The sequence below is a fragment of the Chenopodium album genome, chromosome 4 (assembly GCF_948465745.1).
Source record: "Chenopodium album chromosome 4, dcCheAlbu1.1, whole genome shotgun sequence".
Taxonomy (NCBI): Eukaryota; Viridiplantae; Streptophyta; class Magnoliopsida; order Caryophyllales; family Amaranthaceae; genus Chenopodium; species Chenopodium album.
This window is the reverse complement of record NC_137837.1, coordinates 36,923,961-36,930,350: the sequence shown is the minus strand read 5'-3', so window position 1 is coordinate 36,930,350 and position 6,390 is coordinate 36,923,961. Positions and strand designations below refer to the sequence as shown.

The 6,390-nt window shown below is 39.7% G+C and overlaps 1 non-coding gene across 1 annotated transcript; it reads left to right on the top strand.

Moving 5' to 3' along the window:
• The first annotated feature begins 5,982 nt into the window (after window positions 1-5,982).
• LOC145629739 (small nucleolar RNA R71) lies at window positions 5,983-6,089 on the top strand. The gene has a single exon (XR_014111888.1). It is a non-coding gene; the product is annotated as a small nucleolar RNA R71 (small nucleolar RNA).
• The last annotated feature ends 301 nt before the right edge of the window (window positions 6,090-6,390 follow it).

Genomic DNA, 6,390 nt, shown 5'->3' with positions numbered 1-6,390 from the left:
CCTTGAAAAATTATATCTTCCAATATGAAGATAAATGAAATTTCTATCACAAGATTCAAACTTGATCATTCCAATCAACTTAATACATGATTTAATCAAAAGTTCAACAAAAAATTCAATGAATTTAGTAACTCAAAGTTTGAATCACTTAATATAATTAAAGAATTAATCTTTAGTACTTAGAAGCCTCAAAGAACAAAATTTTCACACATATTGCAATGGATTTGCAATTATGTGAAAATATAAAATAATCATTCAAGCACTAATTAGTACCAAATAACCATGCTTAAAGAAGTTTAAAATTGCAAAATCATTAAGGAAACGACCATATACAAAATCACCATAAATATGCCATTAAGATTCAAGGTTAGAAAGACTTAAAACAAAAAAATCCCTCGAAAAAGGTATATTTGGTAAGATTTTTGCCTTAAACACAGTCCTAAAAGAGTAAAGCATTTTCATAACACCTTTTCCACCCAAAATTCACTATTGTTAGGCGAAAATATGGTTTTGGGGCCATAATAAGCTACTAATCTAATAAGCAACATAAAATAACAAAAATAAAGCCATATAAACACCTTGTGAATTATGATTCTAAATATAAATGAGCAATGCTCCGATACTACTTTTGGGTTTTGATGAGTCCGAGTCATTAAGGAATAAAACCCTTTACAATTAATATAATCATAAGTCATAATTAAAATAATTAACAAGAACTAAGGAAAGATTATTTATCTTTGACGCGTGCTTCGCTCCTACCCCAAGCTCTTAATTGATAAAGCATTAAGTCTTGCACAGGCGAGAACGTCCTATAGTATCCTCACGTAACTCGGCCCCGACTAGATCTAATGCTTTGAGATTAGCTAAGCCTGAATAAATACTCATGTAATATATGTGCTTAAAGGTTTTCTCAATGCAGATGCCTTTTCTAACACCTTACTCAAGTGAACAATTCCAAGGTATGGCTTAGCTATTTATAAGGAGTGCTTCCTTGTGAATTTTACTCATCTTTTAGTATGGGACTTTTTCATAAAAAGATCCCACATAGAAAGGATGTCAAATTCTATCCTTAGTATAATAAACCAAGGAATAACAAAGTAACAAGTGCCACATGGTTAGGTGAGTACCACATCGTCACTTGCTCCCCAAGGCTACTCACATGTATTGTGATTTAACCATGTGGCACCCAACCTTGACCCCCAAGTTGGGTTCAGTAAATTAGTTGTTCAAAACTTCATTTGATCCGTCCTGGGTACTCACACTCTGATTATGCTCAATGTCTTTTTTCCTAATTTGGAAGACTTGCATAATTGCGAGAAATAATCTAAGCTGAAACTTCAGCCGGTAACCGGCTGTTATCTTTAGACATCAGGTTCCTATAGACTTAGTCGTTCTTTAGATTATCCTAGTCAGATTGCTATGTGTTGACCAATTAAGTCATTCAGTAGTTGTCGTCTGTTTGTGTTTGTAGAGCATTGTGCTACCCAAATGGGAGATACTCTCTGCGACAATTTCACCCGGATGTGCGTTACCGAACGCCATACTCACGTTGGAGTAGAAGAATTTATAAAATAATATCATCCGACCATTGGCCTTATGTCCCTTGAACATTGGTTTTTGTAAATAAATGTCAACCGTTTGTGCTTGCCACAAGCGGTGCTTAAAACAATGCGCATATATACAAAGAAATAAATAAAAGTATTCGAAACAAAAAAACTAGATTTTCATTGAAAGGCTTTTCATTTACCAAAATTTACAATACTTAGAAGTAGTACTTTTTTTAAGTTGTCTACATTCCAAATTCTTGGCAGACGCCTACCGTCTAGAGTTTTCAGCCAGTAGGTGCCATCTCTTACTTCTTCATAGATCTGATAGGGGCCTTTCCAATTGGAAGTCAACTTTCCTTGCTCATTGGCCCTACCGGTTGCCTCCATTTTTCGTTACACAAAGTCCCCAACTTTTAAGGGTTGTTTTTGTACTTTCTTGTTATAGGCTCTGGTCATTCTCCGAATGTAAATCACATGATGCAAGGCGACATTGACCCTGCGTTCCGTGAGTGTGTCCAATGCTAGCCGTATGGCCTCCCAGTTTGCCTCTTCATCTTATAGCATTAATCGTAGAGTCGGCTCATATTGTTCGATGGGCAAGATGGCTTCAGCACTGTACACCATGAGAAATGGGGTTTCAACGGTTGCCTCTTTTTCAGTTGTCCAGATGGCGCATAGGACGTGATTTAATTCATGAGCCCATAACCCATTGGCTCTTTTTATTTTCTTTTTAATGTTGTCTGAGATAAGTTTGTTAAAGGCTTCAACTTGGCCGTTTGCTTGAGGCCGACTGAGTGATGCAAAACAATGTTAGATCCCTTGATCCACCAACAATGTTTTGAGTTGAGGCGTTTCGAACTCAGGCTCATTGTAAAATTCCATAGACATAAGTACCCTTAACCCGGTGATGATGTTCTTCTAGATGAAAGAGATGACATCCTTGGTTTGATATTCTTTACCACCTTTGCCTCAACACACTTGGTGAAATAATTCACAGCCATTAAAATGAACTATTTTTTGCCTGGTACAAGCGTATACGGTCCTAAGATGTCCATGCCCCATTTGGTAAACGGGACTGGGATATGGATTGTTGTCAGGTCAGTGGTCGGCTTATGGATGAGCTTGCCAAATCTTTGGCACTTGTCACATTTTTTACCATCTCCATGGCGTCTGACTCAAGAGTAGGCCAAAAGTAACCCTAACGCCTTGTCCTAAGAGCAAGCGATCTAACACCTATGTACGAGGCGCAATATCCCGCATGCAGCTCTGCGAGAATGCCTCTTTTCTAGGTAACACACTTCAACAGAGCCTTTAAGAAACCCGTCGGGTGAAGAGTTATCCGTCTCTTATCTCGAAGTTTGTTACTCGCTTGTTCAGGACATCTACTTCCTATGGTGAGTCAAGCAGTTTGCCGTCTTGAAGATATGCCCTGATGCAATCCATCCATGTAGTGCTTTGGTCAAGTAATCTAATGGGCTCTTGTTCAGTAATACTTCGTTTTTCTATAACTTCTAAAAAAACTAACCGAGGCGTATCACTTGAGCTACAAGATGCCAATTTTGTCACTACATCCGCCTGATTGTTTTCAGACCTAGGCACTTTATTCGGATGGAATTCTTCAAGTGTCCCAGCTTTAGCTTTGACCGCCTTAAGATATTTGATCATAGTTGAATAGGTAGCCTCATAGTCACCATGGTATTTGTATAGGGTAGCTCCCGCTGAACTATCATTCAGCTCCTTGGGTGAGCACTCATCGCTGGAAAAACAACTACAAGGGCTCACCAGTCCGATAGAGTCAGCCCGTGGGACTGACCAAGTGAGAGACTCTACAAAGGGAAGATCGTACACCTATAAATAGAAGATAAAGTACAACGGAAAATAGGTTAGACACAAAACTTATTACACTCTCTCTTAGGTTAGACACTTTCTCTCTCTCTCTATAAACATCCTAACTTAATCTTCAAAAGGGCGTTCCTTGAGCCACCCCCGAGAGTAGTTTACGTGTGCAGCCTTGCATCAGTTGTCGACGGGGCCCAGTCCATACCAGCAGAACCCTTAGATCCATACTTGGAACAATCAGCGCTAGAAGGAGGCCGGGGTTGGATCATCTGACTTGAGGTTCACCAGCTGAACATGGGACTAGTTGAAAAACTTCCATGGCTAGAGAGGAAGCTACGCAAACAACGATCTCTAAGATCAGTGACGCTGACCAAACACCACAAAAATTAGCATAAAAAACCCTCGATCCGAAATGATTAACTGAAAAACCCAAATCCAGCATGTCCCAGAAATCTAACCTCGTTAGATCAAAGCCTACTGCAGTAAAAGTGGCGGCAGAACAAACAAATCCGGTAGGGTATAGTTCTTGTTTGAAGTTCGGAATGCCACCAACAGGCACGAACAATGAACCTATCATTTCATCACTTGCAACTAAGAAATCACAGCCTGTCATCATGCCAGCCATTGAAGAATCTCTCTAAGTGTAGTAAGGAGAACCTGGCAGCGATGATGGCAATCTTCACTAACTTTGGCAAAGGAACAAGCGCGTCGTAAGTAGCCACCGCTGTAGAGTCATCTATGAAAAAGGAAACACCCATGAATCTAACCCTAAAATTGTCATATTTTGTCCAGCTGAGAAAAAAGGTACTAGATTTACAGGCTAGAAACTTGAATTAGGAGTGGAGCGTAAATGAGGCAGCCAAAGAAAACAACAGCATGGAGGTTTGGATTTAACACAGCAGGTCACCGGTCTCTGCACGGCGGCCAAGCCTAGACAAAGAGAAACGACCGCAAATCCAAGTTATTTCGAATGATTCCTTATTTTGCAAGGAGATTTTGGAGGAACCGATGAAGAAGATAAAGATGCCAAGATGCAAGTATAATGGAACCACCACACCTAAGAACCATATGTCAGCGTGTGAAAACCACATGGTGTTATACACCATGAAGGATGTAAGGAATTTTCGACTACCATAGAAGGATTGGCAGCTGAGTTGTATAGGGCATTCCAAAAAGGTTCAATGTACTCTTACAACCAACTAAAGAGGATGTTCATAGAGCACTTCGTTACCTGGTGGATCGTAGAAAAATGACTACTGAGCTAATGTCATTAGTTCAAGGAAAAGGTGAACCCCTAAGAAAGTTCATCACCTGGTTCAACAAGGAAGCGACAACCATCACAAACATGAGCCAATGAGTAGTGCTACAAGCCATGCAGAGTGGTTTGTTGCCAGGATCACTAGTCAAATTGTATATAGGGCAGAAGAGCCTCCTAACGCTGGCTGAAGCGTTGAGAAAAGCGCATGAATTCATAAAAGCAGATAAAACTGAAAGGGTAATGCTTAATAGGAAAGCACCAAACGACCCAGTTAAGCGGGCAGAAGTCAACTGTGTTAAGAATACAGCCAAGGTGGATCAGCCCAATAGAGTTGAGCAAGGTCGGAGGGACGCAGACAGAGCGGTCAGGGTGAGAAGATTGGATCAGAAGCGAGGAGGTAGACTAGGAAAGTTTGACCACTACACCCCGCTTACTTATTCGAGATCTCATAATTTTTGCGTGAACAAATTGATGCAAGTGGTGGAGACCACCCAAGATCGTAAACAAAAATCGCGACCCAAGTAAGTGGTGTGATTTCAAAAAGGACCATGGCCATACCACTAATGAATGCACGCACTTGAAAGATAACATAGAAAACTTAGTCCGAAGAGGATACCTAAATCAGTTTAAGCAACCACTACACCAAAAACTAGATTAAAGATCGCAAAATATAGAACGGTTACCAAAGGTAGGGTTCCCATAAAAATATAGAACGTCTTTATAGTAGAGGCGTTTTGTATGTTAATACATATGAAACCGTTAGCATAGCTAACCGTTCTCTATTTCTAAAAAGGGAAAAATATGGTTTTTCAATATAGAACGCTCCTCACGCAACCGTTCTATTTTACTCCATATTTTTACCATTACCCGTATAAAAAAAAGTACAAGTATAAACCCTAAAATCACTCCTCCTTTTTGAGATCTTCTAATTAAGTCGCTGCCCATGTTTTTTCTCTTATCTTGCTAAAAAATTTCCTTTCTCTCTTCCTGCCACAGAACTAATTATAGTTGGCTCTAAGTTCTTCCCGCAAACCAAATTCTCAAATCAGATTCAATTAAAATAAACATCAAATATTTTCTGAGTTAATTTTAGATTCAAAGATGGAGAAGTTGATGAACACTCAGCAATAAGAAACCTTGATGTAACTGCGCATAAGGATTCAGAGATGGAGAAGTTGATGAACACTCACCCTATAATGTCTCACCACTTCATCTATTGCATCCACCACTTCTTCTACCGTTTTGTTCATTATCGGGCCTCCGGCACCAGCATCTAAGCTTGCTCTTCCTTGAGAACTCAACCCACCATAAAAGATTTGTATAATTTGGTAGGTAGGAATTCCATGATGTAGACACTCTCGTTGATACTCCTTATATCTCTCCCATGCTTCATAGAGACTCTCATTAGGCCCTTGCTTGAAATTTTGGATCAAAGCCCTAAATTCCGCCGTTTTCTTTTGTGGGAAAATGCGAGATAAGAAAGACTTGGTAACTTCATCCCATGTCCTTAGGGACCTTGGTTTGAACTCCTTGTCCAACCATTCTAAAGCTCTTCCAATAAGAGAAAAGAGAAACAACTTGAGCCTAATATACTCTTGAGCAACTCCGGCTACCACAATTATATTTTCACTTTTTGCACCACCGAATTGTTTCCTCTCGATCAAGGTAATCATAGCTGGTTTGATTTCAAATTCAGTATCCGGAACCAAAAATGGAACAATCCCACTCTCATACTTGTAAGCACCC